Consider the following 1,516-nt stretch of genomic DNA (forward strand, 5'->3'; position numbering starts at 1 on the left):
TTGAAACAATCTCTTCCGGTTATTCTCCCCTCTACACATGTAGATAATAATGTAGTAGACTTAAGTGCCAGTGATAGTGTTGTGCAGTTACATTCACCAAGTTCTAGTACTAGCGATAAGGAATATAGTTTAAGGAGACGTAGCTTGATTAAAGCACCAGATAGACTGCAAATAGTGTAAATATTATGTATATATTTTTTTGTTGTTAATATTATTTTTTTTCTTCCGGTTTACAAAGAATAAAGGAGGGAGGTGTTATGTATGATGAAAACACGCCGTTATTCTCAACTAGCATAAGAACCACCGTTTAGTTTGAACACTAAGTGCTGGACACATTAATTGAAACTGCTGGTTGGTTATGAGTTATGAGTAACACCGTCAGTGGAAGACATTAAGTGCTGGCCGTACCGACGGACCCAGAAAGTTGGCTGTGAATAACACCGCTTCCAGGAGAAATCTGTCACCCATCGCACTACCGTGTGCCTCGAATAGACTTTGCTTCCTTTTAACCGAAATATTCCTATTCCTGATTGCTGTTTGCTTACATATTTATTGCTGTGTACTGTGCTGCTACGCTTTCTCCTTCGTTGATTTTTACTCCGCTTAATTTCCGTTGCTTGTTAGAAACCGCCGACTAAATTTATTTGTAGAGTTAGAGTGGTCCATAATTACTGTTTTTTTTATATTTACCGAATATATTATTTATCACTTACCGATTTTTAATTTTTAGATTGTTTATTAGTAAATAAACCAAATTTCTAATATTGGATTTATTTTCAGCACCGATTCTGTGTCTCGCATGCCGATATTTAAACTTACGTTTAAATGTTGTATTTATTTTGAGTACCGAATAAACCGAGTAGTCAATAATAAATAAATTGATTTAATCCCGTTTATTTCTAGAACCGTTGGGGATTACTTTAAATTTGTTTATAATAATAATAAATATAACTAATTTTACTTTTGATTGTTTCAATGTCTGTAGCCCTTAGTAATATAAATAAATCTGGTAAATATACTTCCCGTTGTATTCATTTCAAACGCGGTTAAGATTGATAAAATGCCGATCAGTAAAAAAGTCTTAATCTCTTTTTGCGATCTATACTGATAATTCCGTTCATTTAAAAAGTAAAATAACACTACACACACAGAGAGAGAGGTCTACTTTTGGTTATAGATAAAGTAAGAGAAATATAAAAGATCCCTGGAATTAAACTCAGCAACCTCAAAAACGTATGGATATGTAGGTTTACCCTGTTGGTAATTGATCCTCTACATTTGACCTTGAATTGGCATTAACCCAGACCTGATGGGGTTAAACGGACACTGGATTCAAATTCAGCGACCACAAAAACATGTAGATACCATAGTCTTGTCTTTCGGACCTGCCATTTTTTTGTTTGTGGGGCTGTGTTATTTTTAAGTAATGATTTTTTTCGATATAATTATGTTCTCTACAAATAAACAGCGAAGTAACGGGTGGTAACCTGTTTTATTTTTAAATAAACACAATATA

Source organism: Anoplophora glabripennis, unplaced genomic scaffold (genome assembly GCF_000390285.2).
Source record: "Anoplophora glabripennis isolate ALB-LARVAE unplaced genomic scaffold, Agla_2.0 scaffold1471, whole genome shotgun sequence".
Lineage (NCBI taxonomy): Eukaryota > Metazoa > Arthropoda > Insecta > Coleoptera > Cerambycidae > Anoplophora > Anoplophora glabripennis.